General features: G+C 23.9%; 1 non-coding gene across 1 annotated transcript; it reads right to left on the reverse strand.

Moving 5' to 3' along the window:
• Positions 1–18920: 18920 nt before the first annotated feature.
• TRNAA-UGC (transfer RNA alanine (anticodon UGC)) lies at positions 18921–18992 on the reverse strand. Its single transcript has one exon. It is a non-coding gene; the product is annotated as a tRNA-Ala (tRNA).
• Between the last annotated feature and the right edge of the window lie 3356 nt (positions 18993–22348).

Below are 22348 nucleotides of genomic sequence, written 5' to 3' on the forward strand. Positions count from 1 at the left end.
CACACACTATAAATACATGGTATGTCTTGGTATTTACTTGTTCAGGACTAAAAAACGTATAATATCATTAATATTACTAGTTCTTATATAAATAATGAAAATATAGTGCATTAAACGCACAAATGAAAATAATTTCATAAAATTATGCATATGAAATGGTAAAAAACTTTAATAAATTATAATCAACATTTTTTTGCTAGTGTATCAATAAAAAACACTAAATATATGCATTGAAATATTGAAGCATATATATTTTAAAATCGATAAATTCCCGGTGGAAATTTATCTTAAAAGCTTGATTGAATTTAAATAAATATATGAGGAATAAAAATTACATTGATGACTAACTACCAAGAAAAAAATCATAGTTCAATCAAATTATAAAACATTAAACAATTTTAATATTCGCCAAAAACCAACCCTTAACATTTATTATAGCTGATTACAGCCATATCCCTTTTAATAACATAACAATTTGTGTTTATAGTACTTTTTTTGCAATTATATAGCATTTATCATCTTATTTTTCTTGTTCGTGTAATTTTATGTTGCTCTTATTAAATTTATGATGAATATATTTAAATTAAATAATCAAATTATATTTTATGCCTTGAATTATAGTCTGTGACCTGGTAATATATCTTTATTTCTGTTGGTTAAAATGTTAATAAATAATTATTAATTACATACTAACCCCATTCTTATTTTTGTGTTTATTATTTAATTATTTTCTGATGCTTTTTCGAATCATGTTTAAATTTTATATTATGAGTTGTATTATCTTTTCAATTTAAATCACATTTGTAACACCATGAAATAAAATACATCTGTTATATTATTTTTGGTTATTTTCACACAAATAAATAATATCAAAAAATCCATCATATTTGATAAATTTCTTTTTAATGACACGCAGACAGAACGTCTAATTTAAAGTATAAGTATTATAAGGTAATTTTTATTTATGGGCTATATTTATAGTCGTAATTTTAGTTTTTGTTCTCAGGCACAGCTTGCTTGATACTCTGTACACACAGTGTATTTATACTTTCGGCTATCTTCTCCTCTCCACAGTCTTCTTCAATACCCCTCCTTCTTTCGAGACCTATTAATTCAAGGGTTTTTCTCAATCCCAATGTTAGTATTATAAAATCATTAATTATTTTAAACATGCTTGAGAAACCAGCAAGATAGCTAAGATGGTGACTTAAAATATTGATCATCGTATATATTTAAGTAAAAGTAATAAAATCACGTATTTTACAATTAATATATAGTGGAACAAATAGTTCATTAAACAATGATAATGAATCGAACAAAAATTATAAATGTCTTTATCGCGGGAATATAGTAATATAAAGGTCGTTCTTTTAATGTATTAGGAAAGGCTTGTTTAGGATAATTAAATTAGTCACTCATAATTTTTAAAAATAATGATTGTTGCAGCATGAAAAAATTATCGACTATATTTGGTTCTGATACAAGATAATACCACCTTTTTAATAGATTTGTGCAGTTCTTTCTTTTTATCATCCGAAAACATGCCCCCTATATATCTTAGACTAATAAATTTTGACCAAATAAGCTTGAATTTTAAGAATTCGTTATAAACAAAAAGAGATCAAATAATATGATAAAAGAACTAATAATAAGCTTATAATACACATGTAATTTCGAGTCAAACAAAAAAAGCAAACTATTTGATCAACAAATTAATCAATTTATAATAAAAAATGAATAAAAAAATTAAAATACAAGTTTATGTAGTTTTACATTCACCTAATCGAACCTCATACATGAAATTAAAATTTAGCAAAATTTTTTAGCATTACTTGCGTAATTTAAAATCTGGCAATATAAATTGACTAAATGGGATATGAAAATGTTTACCACAAATAATTAGTAGGTTAAAAGAAGATTATATTATATTTAAAGTCAAATTTACCAATATTTATACCATGAATATTTAATTTTGCTTCCATAATATGCATTCTTAGTGTTCTTGATCTAAAACATTTTTATAATACATTTAAATTGAAAATTGCTATTTGTAAGAAAAATTATTATAAAATACATAATGATTGTATTCAAACATCATAAAAAATGAAACTTATTTGCATTAATTAGTTTTATATTGTGTTTTTGTCTTATGCATATATAGTTTATATCTTATACCTTGCTTAAGTCGTATAAACAAAAAGAGAATTTTCTTGAATTTTATTTCAGCAACTACCTGTGATTATCACATTTTTACCATAAATTTTAATAGCTATATTTTTTTTGAATGATTATGCAGGTGTATTTTTTATCTTGATTATTTTTCAAAGACACGATAAGTTTTGCTTTAGTTCATTGTTCTTTGTTGAAAAATACGCATTTTTTTAATGAAAAAACCATATTTTAAACCGTTGAATTGCATCTTGAAAAGATCCAGTAGCGATTTTACTGTAAAATTTTTATATTTTTTGTTCTCCGGTAATAGGTATTAGCAATCGTTTCCTGAACAGAATTAATTTTTTTTTTACTTCTAATTTTAATACATACATATATATATATATAACAGCTTCGATAATAAATGCCTTCTTTCATATAGAAATCTTTCTTTTTCTTATCAGTAAATCAGTAGCTTATTTTTTGTAGATGTTCTTAGTAGATTGATCAATAAAAAGTTCACGGAATTAACTCCTTTTCTTTTTTTATTCTGTATTTGATAGTTTGACAGTGGTAAAAATCATTATAAAGCCCAATAAAATCACATCTCTTGTTATATAAAAGTAATTTTTGTACATCTTGATTTAGTTTACAAAAAAATTTAATCAAAAGTTAAAATCAATTAACAAACGTATAACAGAAACCGATAGTCGGTATTAGGTCTAAAAGATAGGATATTTTAGAATTCTCTAGAAATGTGAAATAATGTAAGTAAAATATAAATACACCAAGCATAAAAAGAAAAGATGTGACATTTGAACGAGAATAGAAAAAAATATCAATAAATTAAAGTATCCAGAAAAATTATATCTACACAGATATCTAATATATTTTACTTTGACTGCACTAATTCATTTTTCCAATAATGATAAAGGCTGTGTATTTTTTACTTTTAATGCAAAATCTGAAGCCTAAACTACAAGATTCATTTTTATATATTCTATTCAGATTTATAGATAATAAAAAATTTTGTTTGATAAAGCTCAAACGCATCAGCATTAAATAGTTACTGGGGAAAGCATATTTTTGGTCCGTAAATTCAGAAAAAGAGCATATAATTTCAATAATACCAGGAAGATAAGTTATAAATATGTAATGTCTTAAAATAAGAAAAAATACATGTAGAACAAAAATATAAATCTTAACAAGTAATGATGCACTTTTATTTTATATAATCATCCCCGCAAAATTAACTGATCATTTTTACATATTTATAGCATTCTTGAGTTCAGTTTGTTGCAATATCGCATTGAAAGCAATTAATAGCAATAAAACTCAAATAAATGTATTTTTAAATAATTAATACGGTTTTTAGACTCAATTTATGGGCCATCAGATTAGTTTTGTCCTTTTATTTATGCTCCTTACCGAAATTTATTACCACTTACCAGTATAGTATATAACAACAAAGAAATTTCTCGTATTTTTGATATATTCAGCATATATAAAATTAAAGATAACAATCCATGTATACCATGCTTTTAATTTAAACAGAGAGATCTGTTTTTATATATATTATATATGATGATTGCTCTTATTATGCGTAAAAAAATTACAAGTTAACTTTTTAAATAAAACTTAATGAATGTTTAACTTAAGCATTATATTATTGAAAAGAATTTTTTTACTGAGGAAATATAGGATACGGGAAAAAATATTAAATATACCATCTAGAAATCAAAAAAAAAATTGTTTAATTCATAAAACAAATTACATAATTCATTGTTTTTAAAATTTTTTTAAACTTTTTAATTAGGAAGGTAAATTATGAGTACATCATATCATCTTGGAAATTTGCTTGCTGCATGATGAAAATATTATTCTCTTTTTGCATGTATAAAAACTTAGAAACATTTCCAAAATTCTCTGGTAATGTATCATTAAATTTCTATGGGTTTTTTTATTAACAGATTAATATAAGTATAACATATTGGTGTATAAGATAAGGACTTATACCACAATTTCAATAGAAGATGCTTTTTATAATTTTTTTTACGCAAGAATAATAATTTTTTGAATATATTTACCATTGAAGCCCCCAAGAAGACATTAATATGTAGATATTGCTCTCCTTATGTTATTTTACAAGTGTAATTACGCTAAATAATCCAAGAAAAGTTATTATATATCTCTGATGAATTTTTTCAAGTTAAGCAATTCTATAATTTTTTCGCTTATTGAATTTTTCACACCAAACAAATTCACTTGAGACATTGTAAAATACCAATCTGTTCATATTTCATCCAGAAAAGAATATTTGTATTTTATTATACCCTTATAAATTCATAAAATTTGACAGAACTTTAAGAATTCTATAAATGCAAGCTTTAATTTGATTTTTTTGATCATTATGGGTTCTTTGTTGTGGTTCGATCCATATAAAAAGTTTCAAGAAATTGTGCTCTAAATACATTACGCGTTTTGTTTAAAATCCAATAATATGTTTTTTTCGTATATTCTTATTTATACATGGTGTATATATCAATATTGTAATACGAAAAGGATAAAAAAATCATTCAGATCGAATATCGTAAACAAATATATTTACAATTATTAAACATAAGCAGCTCAATATAACAGAATTTAGATATTAAAATACGTATTGTAGATATATTGACTTTTTCTAGTTTTCTTATATATAAAATAAACGCAGAAAGAAATATAAAACTCAAATTTGTTGTATAATCTATTTCTGTGGCAGCAGTATTGCAAATAAACATGTTTAGCATGTAAATTTATAGGGAAATTGCTATATAAAATATGAGAATTTTTATAATATATATTCAATTATTTTCTAAATTTTAAATGTGAAAATAATTTTATGTATGTCTTTATACTTATTTTAAAAACTTTCTTTTTCGTAGGCTAATTTAAAGGGTTATAATTAGTTTTTTAGCATGCTTATGATAAAATATTATCAAAAGTCGGTTATAGTTGTACCGTCTTAAATACAGAACTAGAAAAAATATAAATGATGACCATTAATTTTGATGTAAGTCAATCTAATATAACTCATACGTAAAAAATAATATTATTTTAGTCATCAGACTATTCACTAGAAATTTATTTTCATTTAAAGCAGGATCCATTGACCCTTATTATTATTTAGAAATATTTCCGCAACATATTTTTTTCTCTTCACTTATAATAGGTCAAAAAAGGTATATTTTGGTTACAAATTAAATTAAAAAAAACCTAATTAATAAAATAAATGACCATTTATGGTTAAAAAGGTTTGTTTAGCAAGTGAAACTTTTAAGAAGAACAGAAAATAAAAAATAACTCTTATAATGTATGATTTCTAAGCAGCAATGCTGACTTTTAAGAATAAGAAAGAAGAGAGACAAATATTCATTTGTAAAATTCACATCTTTAGAAACATCATCTAATATATAAAAAGTGTGTGTAATTATAGTACTATCTTGCATAAATAACATTAGCTAGTTTTTCTTTACATAGAGATTTCCGAGATATTAATAAAGAAAATGACGATAAATATCAAAAGGGATTATATTGAAGGCCTTTTAAATTTTTTTGCTAGAAATAATATCTAGTTGGATGTCAAAAATTTCAACTTAATTATATTTATTATTCTAAATATATCTTTTTGTTATTTTAAACCAATAAAATATAAAAATCATAAAAACTAAAATAAATAGTTAAGTATATGGTAAAAGAAAATAACAAAAATAATTAGTTAAAACAATTAAACCGAATCTTAAAAATAATTAGGTCATAGTATCCCTATAAGCCATCAAACTAAATGTCATGCCAGCATCATATTCATATATGATAGCTCGATAGAAAATATATTTGTGAAACTTAGCTTTAAACATCTAGATAGGGGAAAAATTGAAACATTTGTTTATTCTCTATTATTGATGCTTTAAATGCACATAAACGTATTCTAATTTTTTTTTAAAATAATGATATGCAGTGATTATACTACGTATTTTGTTTGATATCTTTAGTCGTAGAATAGTATTCCCCACTCGAATAAAAAATTAAAAAATATCAATATTTTGATAATCCTATTATCCCTTTTATTCTAACAAAAGCCCATTAAGATATAGTATGTGATTAGTATTATCAATATACATCTATATAATTTTCTGTTGTTATAAAGTATTTTTTCCGTTAAACCATATGTTTCAGGCCATCTATTATATGATTTTTTATAAATTGTGTCTATGTTTTACGATTATTAGTAAATTTCCCTATATAGTAATTATATTTTGAAATTTTGCTATAACTCAGAATAAAATATATTGATAAATGCAAAACTTTAAAAAATAAAAAAATATTAATTTCTTTCAAAATATTTATAATATAGGATCTATGTAGTTTTTTGGATTTCGCTAAAAAATATATTTCATTATGTTAAGGCGATTCGTTCGGTGCTCGACACTGGTTATATATTGCATATTAGTTAAAATATATTTTAGCTTACCTTTTTAAACATTATATTATGTTATTTTATAAAGTATCTTTCATTATATATTATTTTCTACATTTTACAGTAGTTATAGGTCTGTTGCTTCAATAATATTAAAATTTAAAACCGTGCATATCTACGTTACTGAGCATTTCTTTAGGATTTGAAGTTTTTGCAAATTTAAGCCAGAGAAAGAACAATTATTTGCTATTTATATTCTTTCTTAATCCTAATGTCAAAAATAATTAAAAATTACGTTCTTTTACACAAAAATCTTGTCTTTTTTTATATACAAGTAATTCTCTTAATGCTTCAGAAATAAAATAGGGCTAGTTTTATCAATTTCTATATTTTATTAAGAAACAACTGATAAATCTAAGTATTTTATGCAAGAAATAAAAAATGATTTTGTATTAGTATACATTATCTCCTTTTCTATAGTATTATTTTTGATATTAATTCTTAAAATCACATTTTATATTCTTTGCACAAAATTAAAAAAGATATGCCATATTAATGAAAATATGATTTTTTAGTTGTTTAAGCAGAGAATATCCAATTTATTTTATTAATTATGCGATTCTACATATAAAAAAACTATACTTTTAAGCTTACTTTTCATGAAATAGAGTTCCTAGCCAGATGAAATTTTTTTATGTATAAAAAATAAATATTCTCCAATGATACTTTATTTGATCCCTCACATATGATCTGTATAATTATACCTTTACCAATATTATATCGTATACCATCATTTAAATTCATATAAAAATATTATAATAATCAGTTACAGCGAAAATAAAATGATTTTTATGTTCCTCTTGCTGAATAATATTAGTTATTAAAAATCGTTTTCATTGATACTTTAATCAATTTTTTATAAAATATGAATTATTTTTATTATTTTGGTAGTTTTACAGCATTATACATCTAGAAATGCTCTTAAAAAATTCTTAGTGAATCGGAATTTATAAGGCAAACATATGTTATTATGCAATTATATATTTCTGCTGTTAAAGAAGGAAAAGCAAAAAAATAAGCATGCGGAAAAATATAAAAACTAGATAGTATATTAATATGAGCTAAAAATATAAAAATGCAGAGTCAAATTTTAACAACGAAGAAGAGAATTCTAAAAATTACGATTTTTAAGTTTTAATTCAAAAATAATGCCAACGATACCATAAATAAATATAGAATAATAAAAATAGTATATGAAAATATCTTCTTATAGCAGTACAGAAGTAGTAATGGACATATAAATGAAAAATACATAGGTATATAAAAAAAATATCATAAAGAATCAAGTGTAATAAATGTGAAACTGAACATATATAGTATGAAGAATTTCAGAGAATGATTTTATCTGCTATTTGGTCATTACAATGCAAAATAGATATCTGGAGATAGAAACTTTGATGAAAAATAGATTGTGATTCGATTTGAAAAGTAAAGATATAAAAACATAGTTACATTGCTCCTTTCTAAATGTTTAAAACAATAAAAAAACCTTCCAGAATTTTATACCCTTCAAATATTTCTTATAGATAAAATATTTTGCAATCAAATATACCATATAAGCTCAAACATTGCGTTATTTCATTTTCTTTAAAAATTTTGTAAATTTATATTTATAAATGTTCTCTTTTGTGTAGGAATTAAAGAATATAAAATTCTAATTGCCGAAATTACGGAAAAAAATATATGAAACCGCGAATTTTAATTGTAATATGAGCTAAAAACGAAATCATGTCTTTTAGGGTTAAATTTTTAATGAATATATTACTAGATGTCAATTTTTGCTTCATTATCTAAACCTTGCTAATAAAATATAATAATGAGAATTTTTATGTTATTTTATATAGAACTCTATAAAAATATTAAAAAACACCGTAAATTACTTGTTTTGCATATAATAAAACTAAAAAATTAGTCTTTTAAAATAAACTAAGAGCTAAAAAAATTAACAAGATATATATGACTTGTCAAACATACGTCTTTTTTTATTCAAAAAATACTAATACGTAAGAAAAAGTACACTACTCTACCAAATAGACATTTAATCATCATAAAGTATATTTGTATTGGTAGAAGTGGGCTTTATTTTCCACAAGAAATGTGGAAACATAATTGAAGATACACACTAGCTTTCAAAAGGTGTATAAAAATGCCGAAGCCGCCTTTTATGGATAAAAATAATGGCGGTGTTGTGATTTTCTATATATCTAAGCATATTTCTAGCATAAATCTTTAACAATAAACAAACATATTTATCAGATTATCCCCTGAAAACAATTTTGGCAGAATAAAATATCTTTGATAGCGAATAAAACTAGTTTTATATGTTTTTACACCAAGAAAAGTAAAATAGCATAAAATATTTTTATAGATTTTAGAGAAATTCCAAAATCGCATTGAATAGAATTCATATTTTCAAATTAAGATTTCAATTTTTGTAAAGATTTTGCCAATTACATTAGATTATATAATCATAAAACGTAAAATAAAATAAACAAAACGCAATATCTTTTATAATTTCATACTGTATTAGATATAATTGAATTATAATCTTACTAATGACCTTAAAATTTATTCACATAAAAATATTTTTGTGCAGGGATTCCAAAAATTCATTTTATTTATACTTCTTAGATCAAAAATACAACATTTCAAAAACCAAATAATAAATCATATGTTCATAAAAATCAAAATAAAATAGAATACCTTATTTTTATCACCTTGAAAAAGAAATAGATTATGTATCCAAGGAATATGTGGATAATTTTCAGGGATTTTATGATTGATCATGATATATGAATTAGCGAAAATGGGCGAAATAATATTTCAACCCTTTTTATGCTTATATCTATTCATAAGGAATCACAAAAAAAATAAAAAATATTTTACTGATTTTAGTATTTGAGGCAATATAAAATTTTAAATAATAAAAATTATTCAACCCCCTAAATTGTATATCTTAATAAGCATTTCATTAAATTTACTAAAGAATAATCAGACTCATTTTACAAGATCATATATTTTACACTATACAAATTTATTTAATTTTTTGTTTTTACACACAATAGATTCGGGGATGGATGGTATTTTCCTTTATGAAAAATCAACTATTAAACCATCAAATTGCACAAAATACCCTTGAAAAATTCCACAATGCTTTTAACTCAGTTAAATTGTATTCATTGATTTATAAATGTGGATATTATTTTTATACGATTTTATAGAGATTTTATAATCAAAAGACATAAATACTTATAAACTCGAATACCATGATTCTTTTTAATCAAATCGGATATATTTATTGATTTTATGGATTATTTATGATTTAATTTTATGAAAATCTGATATATGATGATAAAAAGGCACGAAGAGTCAGAAGTATTTTCACATATCACGATTTTAAGCTTTTACGCATGTTTTTTGAGATTAAAGAAAAATTTCAGGATGTATGATAAATTTTAAGTACGACGTAAAGGCATTTTTTACCTATGATAATATTATACAACAATAAAAAAGAAAAAAAATGTAATTAATTTATAACTTCTTACATTAGGATGAAAAAGATCAAATATATGTATAGAGCAATTAATATTTAATAAATATAGATGTTATAAAAGCAAATCAGCAACTTTTTTCATCTTTTCATTATACTTTCCATCATCGAATTGAAAAGGCACGTCGTTAATTTTAATATTATAGCCTTTAAAGAGTTCTTTAAATTTTTTAAAGTCCAATTTTCTTTGAGAAGATTTCGATTCTTTTCCCGTCAATTCGCTAAAAATCTTAAGCCATCTTAAAACCTTTTCGTCGTAATCAAGAAAATATACACTAACTGGCATTTTTTTATGTTTTATTACATTTTTTATGAAATACAAATCCCTACAATCGAATATTATCGTGTTGCCATCAATGTCAATGCCTTTATCTTCAGGGCCATCGTTATCTTTAATAGATTTCAACAATTTTCTTCTTTTATTATTATTTCTTATCGTATCTTCGTTTATCTTTCCGCTATAAATATTATAATTAGGGAAATATTTGTTTGAAAAAAAGGATTTACCAGAATTTCTTCCCTTTCCATACACAAAAATAATTTTTTCATTTTCAGATTTTTCGATCGGTACAACAGAATCTTTATATTTTCTGATATCAATAGCATTCAATTTATAATCTTTACAATCATCACCTACTAAATTCATTTTTTCCAAAGTTTCATTAGTAAAAAATTCATCAGGTGTATAAAATTTTAGCTTACAATTATACGCAAATTTCAAATCACAATCAGAATGATCCCTCCGAGTCTTAGTTTTTCTTCCAGCTGCATCGCCAACATAAAAAGAATTTCCAATCATTTCCTTATCAATTTTTCCATTAAAATACTCTTTATTTAAATATTCGAGCACCCCGGGTGCCGGCTTTCTACAGTAATCTCTATTTAGAGCTGCCATAAACAGAATGGGCACATCCAAATCATTCATAAGCCAAGTAATTTTTGCTTCAAGATTTTCTTTTTCGATTAATCCCAACTGATTGCTTAATATTCCAATAAAATACTTTTCTTTATAAAGATATTGTATTCTTTCTGATGTTAAATCATAAATAAATTTGAATTTGGCGTTTTCATTGTTTTTGTAGCCTATCCCAAATTTTATTAATGTATCATCTAAATCGAAAAGCGCTAGTTTATTACAAGATGCGGCTATATCTCCCAGTTTATTGAAATTTCCATGATTTGATATTATAAATAAATTCTCTGTTGTTTTTACTTGAATTTCCGTACTAATCGGCATTTGCTTTATGAATTGAAGGGGTATTTATATATTTTAATCAATATTTTTAAAATGGTATATTGAAATTTTTTCATGTAATTTAAATTTAAAATTGGAATATCGACTAAAAACATCAGAATAATACATATTGAAGATCAGATAATACAAAATCACACCATTGTTTTTCAGATTGAAATAAAATAGTTTTTAAATATTTTTGACAGATCAAGAATTATAATTTTCGTATTTTCACCGTGAGCGTTTTTGATTTTAATTAATTAGCTAAAATAGAAAAATCATACATCAAACAAATATTATTAGTATTTTTGAACTCTAATAATAGAAATCACCAATATTATTATTTGAATTACTTGTAAATTAAATTTGAAAGATTTTGGGAATTTTTGGTAAAAAATAACGTAATTTTATCAAATTGTGTTCTTAAAATGCCGTTTGTTGTTTTTAAATCACAATGTCTTATCTAAAAATAATCTCATGTATAAAAACCTTTACTTCTATTTCAGACTTTTTTTTTGATCAATAGCTATGATTTCTGACACAAGAGATTTGATACGAAGATCAATACAATATCTTGGATTTTCTAAATCACGACCAATCGAAATATATGAACTGTTTAAGATTAAGATAGAATTATAATGCGTTCTGATCAATATTATTGAACTTTGTACAATAAAATTAATAGATTTTAGTTGCGTTCTAAAATAACCACAAATTCGGTATTTAATAAAGTGGCCGATTTTCGTTTTATATCAAATTAGAAAAAAGAAATCTATTTGGGATGGGAGCTTCGTAAATTGTGATTCTGACATCATAATTTTATTCTAGTGTGTTGGAAACGGACACATAGCATACACGCGTTGATTTTTCAGATTTTTGGAAAAAAATATAATTGAATAATAGTGTAGAGACCTATACCCAATGAAAATTCTAAACTGTTTAGAAATCCATTAAAAATTTAAATAATTAAGATATTTGATTAAGAAGTTGTTTTTTTGCTCTTTAACTGATAATTCAAATATATTTAAAATTAAAAAATTTAATTCAAGAGTGCTCCTTGTCATCCATTAAAATAAGAAACTTATAGTTTTTTAAATGAGACCACCTAACATATTTAAAAAAAAGAGAAAAAACCCCATCAGAGAATTTCTTAACAGATTAAAAAAATAAAAACATTGGTTTTAAGATAACTAATAGCATACCGCAAGAAACTCAAATAGCATTTTTACTAGGTGCTCATGGAAAAATTGTAGAAAAAAATAACGTTAAAAAATCCTGCTTGACGCCTTTTCGAAAAAAATCTTTTCTCAAATAATATGTGGATTAAAATTCATTTTCAGACAATAATAACGTAATATAAACGTATAATATAGCGCAAGAAAGTAACTTTGGATTACATATTTTTTATAAACAAATAATTTTATTATATGTAAAAATTCATTAAAAATAAACATATTCAGGGAACTATATCATTTTATTTGTGTTTTTAATTTATTTTAATGTAAATTCTATACTAAAAAATATTAAAATCTCTTTTCTATATTCATTCAAACTTTATTATATAATTAAAAGCTCTAAAAAAGCCACGCAAATATCATTAAATCTACAAAGAAAAATAAATTAATTAAAAATCGCTTTAGTAAAAAAAAAATATATAATATGTCTATTTTTCGGCTCACATATCTTTTGAATGTTGTAATTTTGTGTCTCTGAAATTATTATTTACCCCTTGATCTTTATAATAACAAGAGAATTGAAGCATACCTATCTGAAACTAAAAAGATATAAAAATATTTTGAACGTAGTTCTTATCAAAAATAATTCTTCGGAAATTTTACATTTCCTCTAACTGATAGAAAAACGCAATGATAGTTATATTTTCGAGTCTTTTACCATTTTTTTTCAATACTGAATATCATAACACGTTTCCTTTGATGACATATATGGACGAAACTTAAGATTTTTTGGGTGATCCGGCGTTTTATTTTAAGTTAAAATTGTAACATAATAAATAAACTATTTTTTGTATAAATTTATCTAAAAATCTATACTTTTTATCTGATTTTATTTAAATAATTTGCTTTTTATTCACATTTTATGCCACAAAAAGCAAATTATTTATAAAATTATAAATAAAACTGATTTTTAAAGCTACTTTATTTTTTTGAAAATTTCTAATCCTTTAGATATACCATTTTCCATGAGTATAACTACTTATTATGCTCAAAAACTAAATTTGAATTGATCTTTCAATAATATGTTGTTTATTAAAAATTTTACTTTTTTCAAATAAATCCATCATTCGATAGTGAAAAACAAGACTTTATTACAACATAAATGGTTTTTTTTTGCGAATGAAAAAGCTAAATTTATCGTAATCGTACATATATCTCATTTTTTATGCATTTTATTTTTTATATTCTCTATAATGCAAATAAATTAGTCGACCAAACTAGTGTGATTTTTTTGTTGCAACCAATAGATACTTGAAATAAATTGCTTCTATTTTGAGAAACTAGACATATTATATTCTGGTTTTAATTTCATTTATCTTTTTTTGTTTGAATGCCAAAAAAATCGCAACACCCGTGGCATCTAATTCTTTTAGAATGAATTGTGGATTTATTTATTAGATAACAAAAAAATATATTTAGATTTTGAGATTGACAGCATTCAAAATTTCGTACTTCACAATGTCTTTAAAATTTATGCACAAGTTCTCGATAAATTCAAGACATTAGAACGATTAAAGTGATTATAATTTTTACTGTTTGTTTACATTTTTTCTTGTTTTTAATGTAATATGATTTTAAAATTCTAGAACCTTCTAAATTTATACGGAAAAAATAGAGTATTAACCCTTCTTATTTACGTAAAACTTCACATCTATTTCATATTAATTTGTATAAAATTTCGAATTATTCGAACATAGAGATAAGAATAAGATATGTATTAATTACCTAATTTACTGGGTGATAAGACACATAAATAGAATGTAATTTATTTTTATCTTTTAATGAGGAATTTAATACAAGTACTAACCAAAAATAATACGAACACCTCTATTTAATAGATCGCTAAAAGCATATATCAAATATAAACATCTTTAAGAGCAAAATTAGATAGCTATAAACTAAAAAAATAACATTTGTATTTTACTAGCTTAATTAGGAAGTTAAATTAAATAGCTTAGACAAATATAAAAATATCCAATATTTTCAGTCTAGGGTGATTATGTAACTAATATGATTCTCGTGCGTAACACCGAAGATTTCTAATAAGACCATTTTTATTATGAATCCCCATATTTTCGAAAAATGCAAATTATGGCACAGTTGTATATATTGTACTGTTTTTAGGTGACTGCGAAAAAAATTCAAGATTTTTATTAACGCACAACTATTTATAGCCAAAAAATTGATATTTTTATTTCTTAATCTATTTCTGCTCGATACAAAAACAGCTTTTTTCTCTAGAAATAGAGTCAGGTGAAGAATAAAAGATAATAAATCAACTTTTCGTCAATTAGAAGAATTAATCTTAATGCCAACAAACACCTTTCGATGTATAATATAGATAAGCAATTTTTTGTTCATAATGAAATAAATAAATAAAATATTTTACTGTTAAAATAATCTAATACTATTTTTACATCATTTATAGAATATTCTTAGTAATCTGAAAAAATAAAGTAAATATTAAATACTTTGATTTTAATTGATTATGATGTATTTCGTAACCATCTTTTTGTATACAAAATAATACATTGTATTTAACATTACTGATTTATTTTTCAAATTTTATTATCACGATTCTTTTGGATAATAGAAAATTTCGAGCGCTTTTTTTCGAAACCTAAGTATAGGCACAATGTTTTATTCGATTTATAAGGGTGTGGCACAAAATTGTGACCTTTTAGTCTATCATATGAGTTTATAAGAAAAAATCTTTTTGGGCTAATTTAAGATTGTTTTGTCTTTTTTTAATAGTGTATATTTGTGATTTCCTTTCATAAATAATCGGCATTAATCCTTAATCACTTGTTAAAATATAAAATGGTGATCAGTGCTCTTTTTGACGCTATTCGAGGATCAAAGTGATTTTCATGATTTCAAGATGTAATTTAGTGCATCTATATAAAAAGAGGTTTCAAATAATTTTTCTTGATAATTAAAATGATAAAAAATAAAAACATTAAATTTTATCTAAAAAAACACGAAGAATATATATTTTTCTTTTTGTGTGTTCGATTAAACAGATCTATATACAATAAAGCCAAAAATTAGAAAAAGAAGAGCATTTTAAAAGACAAAAATTTTCGATGTCGATTTCTTTTTGTGTATAAATAAGAGTATTAAAAACCTTTAGATTCTTTTTTCACAATAAATCGCTCTTGATCTAAAATATTTTGAAATTGCTTTTTTATATTCTTTTAATTGCCCATCTATCTTAAAAAATATATTCTTTTGCTACTTTTATTTGTCAAATAGCTATTTTAAATGTGTTTATAGGGTAGACAAAGAGCTTCAGAAAAGCTTAAAAAATCTACACATATATATTACCGGCGTTTTGTTTATATCACTATGGTTAACTTAAAGAAAAAAATAAAGTGTCATCATCGATACAGAGAATATAGATTTTCCTTGTTTATTTAGATTTATTTATTTATTTTTGCCTAGAAATATGGTAATTTGAACAGTTATCTATTTTACACCATATTTATTTCGGCAGAAAAAAAGGTTTTAATATATATTATCAGATATTTAGTAATAACAGCGCATTCTTTTGGTATCTTGATTCTATTTATCAAGAATTGAAACATAAATATAATTTCGAAATATATAAGAAAAACCAATAGCACAGTTTATACACGATATCATATACAATACTATATTTTTTTGCTTCAGTTAAAATCAATGTAAGTTTTTTTGGTATGTTTTGATATATACAGTGCCATTTTTTTCTTTTATGAATCATTTTTTTTGAAAATAAATTTTATATATCATTATTTTGGACAAAAAAGATCAAACACAGTATTCACAAAATGAATATAATAATCCCTTCGAACTTTCCAAAAAATCTAACGTTAGATTTTTTTTTGGTATAATTTTCAAATATTCTTATAGGGATATTTATATAATATAGTTTGGGATGTGGTTAATATTATTTTTTTCACTTTATATATTTTTCTTATAAATTATTATAATTAGACTTTGAGTTTTTTCTGGACCAAAAATGTATGACCTGTTATATAAACATTTGATATCAATTTATGCATAATCCAATGCAAGATTCTTTAGATTATAGAATAGATGAAAATTTTCCGAATTTAAAAGTATTTAGGCTATCAAAATTGTTCTATTAATCGTTCCTCTGGTATGATATTTAGCGAAAATCATGATATCTTATTTTTTTATGTTTTAGCATAAATTTGGAGAAATTTTTCGGGTTTTTTATAGCAATATAAGGAAACTTGTATCCTTTTTATTTATAAAAATGAGTGTAGAGAAGATCCAAATATAGTAATAAGAATGAAATTGTTTATTTTTTGTAAACATTAACGAATAATGTTGCTTTTTTTTTGGCAAGATAAAGAAATATGGATCCTTGTAAATTATAAAAAATGTAGAAATAGTATATGATTACTATAATAGAGATGAAATCATTTATTTTTTTTGTAAAATCAGCGAATATATTTGCTTTTTTGGGCAAGATAAATAAATTTAGATCTTTGTTGCCCAATAAAAAATGTAGAATTGGTATCTGAATATGATAACAAGACCGATACGATCTATTTTTCGTAGAGTTACGAATATTATTGCTTTTTTGGGTAAGATAAAGCAATAAGGATCTTTGTGACTCAATAAAAATGTAGAAATAGGATCTAAATATGATAATAAGACCGATGTTATATATTTTTCTTGAAAGTAACGAATATTGTTGATTTTTATAGACAACTAAATTTGGATCCTGTTACCCATAAAAAAAGATTTAAAGGGATTACGTTTGGGGGCATGTGTCTATCATAAATATATTTATTTTTCAAATCTAATAAATAACAGAAATTTTGAAAAATTTGGGGATATGAAACAGTATATTTAAATTCTATTTGATAGTCTAAAAAAGCACAGCTTGTAATATATATAGAGACAAATATATATTAAAAAATAAACAAAATATTATTTTAGCTGTTTCAATTGTTTTACTAAAAGTTTCTTCTATTTTTTTATCTATTCATGAGTTTATACAAATACTCTAAAGTATATTTTCGCAAGGAAATTTTATATTTAACCAAAATCACTAAATTCTTAAAATATATATATAAATTCTTTAGTAATGTTTTCGTGTGGTATATAATTTGTTTACGAAATAAATTGCAGCATAGATATTTTAATAAGACATATTATGTTAATATAAAAAATAAAGAAGGATCACATTCATAATATATTTAAATTGTGTTTATTTATCCAAATACCTTTTTTAATTATATAAAAAAATTCAATTTATTTATAAAATTGCAGTTTCTTTTTAGGTGGCATTTTTGGAAGCGAGTTAAAATTAAAGAATCCATCGGGTTTTTCTTTTTGGTCATTAAAGATCCTCATAATTATCATTAATGAATAATCAAGAACCTTGCCATGTTTATATTTATGAGCAGGATTCCCGATATTATCATATAATGAAAAAAGGGCAATAAAATCATACAAATTTTCCGGTTCATTCCTTATAAAATATGGATAATTTTCTAAAATATAGTTATCGATTTTGTGTGATTCATAAAACTTTATAGTTTTTTTAACCTCAGCAATTTTTTCTTTTTTATAAAAATTATTAGAATAAAATATTTTGCCTAGCATGTTATAAATTGAAATAGATGAAATCGAATTATTAAGGAATTTTTTGTTCTTTTGGTATATAAAAAATCGATGTAAATTTCCATTGATCAGATGTGTACTATACGGAAAATATTTTTTTATGGCAGTATCCGTTATTTTGTTAAATGAAATAATGTATATGCTCGATAAATCTCGTTGACTATTCGCTATAATTCTATCAGAAATACTGTTTTTATCGTCATTGAGTTCCTTTAAGCTAATATTCATTCTGGTTTCTATGATTATTTTATTTCTTGACCCTAGATTCAATTTAATAAATTCTTTTAAATTATGTTTGTCATCGATATCAGTCAATCCAACAGTTTTTTTTGAAATAAACATTATGTTCTTTTTTGTATTTTCAATGTACTCGATTGTTAAATTATTTTGTATTGATATTTCATTTATTGTGTGCGTTTTTCCACAACCAGATGGTCCTTGTAAAATCAAAATTTTAGTTGATTCACTGAGAAGCGCTTTCTCGATTTCATTTGGTTTTGTCTTTCTGATAAATGAGTATCTCATAATATTTAGAAGTTTTTTTTTACTATTTAAATTATTTGGAGGTAAATATTTATTTATTTCTTAAAAAAATGGAGATGCAGGGATTCGAACCCCGAACCTTCTACATGCAAAGCAACTGCTCTACCGTTGAGCCACATCCCCTTGAAAATCATAAATAATACAATTTTATATTCTTTATATGTAAGAATGAAACTATGATAGTATATTGCGATTATCATCTTAAAACAATAAACCAAATATTATATAATAATATTGAAATAAGAAATATTTATTCATACCGATAAAATAATAATATCGATTTTAGTCCTTAGCGTAATTTCATTGACTAAATGAAGTATGAAGATTATGAAATATATCCATGTTTCGATTACCCAAAGAAAACAATATATCAAATATTATATAATAATGTTGAAATAAGAAATATTTATTCATACTGATAAACTAATATGTATCGATTTTAATCCTTAGTGTAATTTCATTGACTAAATGGAAGAATGAAGATTATGAAATCTATCCATACTTCATTGACATATGGAAAAAATAAATTAAATTTTATTTTGATATTGAAATAAGAAAAGAATTATTCCAGGCAAATTTAAGAATAATATCGTACCATTGTGCTATGTAAGATTGAGGTTTGAGAAATATACATTAATTCCAAGAAATTTTATGTATGAATATAAGAAAAACTTGATCACATTAATGGAAATGGGAATAAAAGTATCGATAACCTGATTATTGTTGTAAATTAGAATCTAAGAAAATAAAATACACACAACGTAATTTAAAAAAGCAGAATACGAACAGTATCATACTTTATAAAAAGAATGGTGGAGTCGAAAAATACTATAAGTGGCCTATCAATATGTTATTATACAAACAGAAGTCGAAAAATACACACAAACAACAAAATTGAGGAAAACACTTGAATTTGTGAATCTTGAAAAATGATGATGTAATGAGGAGGATTATAAAGACGGTGAGGCTAAAAAAACCAAACAAATCTATTCTATAGGCCACGCACAATTTGATTGAACAAATTGAAGCTTCAAAAAATAAATTTATTATTATTTAAAATAATTGAAAATATTTAGTAGCTTCGATGGCTGGCAAAAAGCAGAAAAGCACCCAGAAAAAACAATCACAGAAAAGCAGCGGATGATATTAATGTATTAAACCAAGAAAATTTATATTAAAAGAATTTGGTATTCCTTTAGGAGATTGTTTTAATTGATACACATAAAGGGAAATTATATTCTTTCTGTATTTGCATACAAAATAATTTTTGCTCAGAACAACTAGGCTTTATAGGACTTCAAAGAAATATAATTTAGTGTGGATGAATACAAACGAATAGTTTACACATTTTAATTAAACGACGGACAAATCACTTGTATTATATTGTAGAGAAATTTTCATATATAGGCTGAGAAGATAAAAAATTCTTTGTGGTATAATTCGACTATTATATTGCGGAAAATCTTGAACTAATAAGTAATAGAAATAAAAAAGGCATAAAGGTGGGTATAGGAGAAGAAGATATAACCTAAAGTACAAATAACCAAAATAATAGATACCCAAAAGATTTATAGATATTCTTTAGCGCGTAAAAATCTTAGAAATAGAAAAGGTTTAGATATGGGGAAATAAGATATAACCAAAAGTATAGACAACAAAAATTATAGACAACTAAAATCATCAACCAAAAATTATAGATAGAAGAAATCATAGACAACCAAAATTATAGACAACCAAAAATACAGATAGAAGAAATTATAGATAATATATGGGACACGTAAACTAATTAAGTTAAGCTTGAAGAAGAAAAAAGAACGAATTTATAGTAGTAAATTTAACTGATAAATAGACCATAATAATGAAAACTCAAATGTTGATATATTAAAACAATCAAAAGTGGATTATACAGGTTCATCCTTCTTTCTTCTATATTTTTCGAGATAACTATTCTGAGCCTGAACAACTTCACCACTATCTTTACAATTTTTATAGGCATCCAAAAGTTCTTGATTCAATGCAAAAAAAGTATCTCCATAATTAAAGCCTTCAAAAATCGAAAAGGCCTCATCTTCAAACCCACAAATATACAAAGACGCCGCAATCGCTTCAACACAGTTCATCTTGTATGGTTTCCCATAATTAACAGAATTCGCAGCAACTAAAAATGGTAGAAGTCGATTATGTCTCTTTGGCAAAATTTTAAAATCAGTTTCTTTTAACATATTCCATGAACAATCTATAACACCAATTCCATATGTTTTCATTATTTCTGAATCGGCTGGCGATAGGGCTTGTTCACCTTCTGGCGATAACACTATGCCTCCAAATTTTCGTGATGGCTTCACTTCAGTGACACGCTTTAGTCTAATGAGTTTTGCACCAGAACACTTTTTTGAATCGCATTGGTTGAAATTGTATATTATCTTTTTCATTATTTTTTATATTTGGATTGGGCTGCACAAAATTTTAATTTAAAAAATCACGATTACGGTTTGAAAAATTACATATTTTTGGCATTGGAAAATGCTATTCCTCCTTGTAAAATAAAGCATTAAGCTTTAAATTCAATATAAATCATGATATAAATAAAAGAAGTGGATAAAGTTAAAAGTATAGATATATTTATACCAGACAAATTAATCACGCTATGTTTGATGATAAAACCTAAAATTACAGCATCAAAAACGACACATAAGCAAGATGTACATAACATTCTGAATAAAATGTTACAGAGAAGCGACATCAATAGTTATAGAAAAGATTTTATATAAACCATGATACAAATAGTTAAATACATCCAAATCTCTTATATATAATGAAAGATATGCGAGTATTTATCTATTTTAGGTCTTAATTATTCGTTATAATTTTAGTTTTTGTTCCCAAGCACAACTTACTTGATCTCCCGTGCGCAAAGCGTATTAATATTTATTAATTCAAAGGTTTTTCGCAATCCCGAGGTTTGTATATATGTTTCAATCTGGTTAGTTACTTAGAGTTCTTTCAGATACCTTTTATGATAAATTAATGATATAGATAGTTAAATACTGCCAAATTTAATATTAGAAATGTAATATACAATTAGTTTAATACTATTAAATTTAATATATATATATATGAAAGATATACAAATAGTTAAATAATACTAATTTTAATATATATTGATGAAAGATATAAATAATTGCGTGGGATATCTCAGTGGCATTTTTATGGTAAAAATCAATGTGCTTCCTTTCAATTAAAATTTTTATCACGATCAAAATTGTCGCATTTTAATACTTAAGCAAAAAATGACAAAATAATTTATTACACTTATTTTTCCTTTATTGATTTATAAAAAAAATGTATCACTGCCAGAATGTAAATATTCACCTAGAATCTTTAATTTAGATGATTTTTGGTTCCGTCCACCTCACGCAAGAACATTGTTAAATTTTCAAATTAGCCATTAATGCCACCCATCTGCAATTCATACAGCA

This window comes from Rhyacophila brunnea, unplaced genomic scaffold, assembly GCF_057557595.1.
Source record: "Rhyacophila brunnea isolate RB1 unplaced genomic scaffold, BYU_Rbru_1.0 scaffold_55, whole genome shotgun sequence".
Taxonomy (NCBI): Eukaryota; Metazoa; Arthropoda; class Insecta; order Trichoptera; family Rhyacophilidae; genus Rhyacophila; species Rhyacophila brunnea.